Consider the following 357-nt stretch of genomic DNA (forward strand, 5'->3'; position numbering starts at 1 on the left):
TTGCGAGAAATTTTATAAAGACACCACCATTTGGCAGAGTGATGGAAGATATGTAGTACGATTGCCGTTCAAATCTGAATTTCCGTGTAATTTCACTCTCGGTTCATCTCGTTCGAAAGCGATGAAGCAAGCGATTCGAATGCGGCACATGCTCACTAAGAGAGAGCTACAATAGTCGTGCACCTCCGGTACCCTAGATATCAAGGTGGGTAAGTAGTCAACATGGGGAAGTGGAAATCCACCTGACCAAAATATTTACGAAGCATGGCTGCTTCAAATCATATTTATTTGAACCCATGCGAGCATAATGACGATCACAAATGATAATATTCTAGACGTTTAACATGGTTTGATTGT

The sequence above is a fragment of the Rhagoletis pomonella genome, unplaced genomic scaffold (assembly GCF_013731165.1).
Source record: "Rhagoletis pomonella isolate Grant_MI unplaced genomic scaffold, Rhpom_1.0 Rhpom_scaffold_03248, whole genome shotgun sequence".
NCBI classification, from domain to species: Eukaryota; Metazoa; Arthropoda; class Insecta; order Diptera; family Tephritidae; genus Rhagoletis; species Rhagoletis pomonella.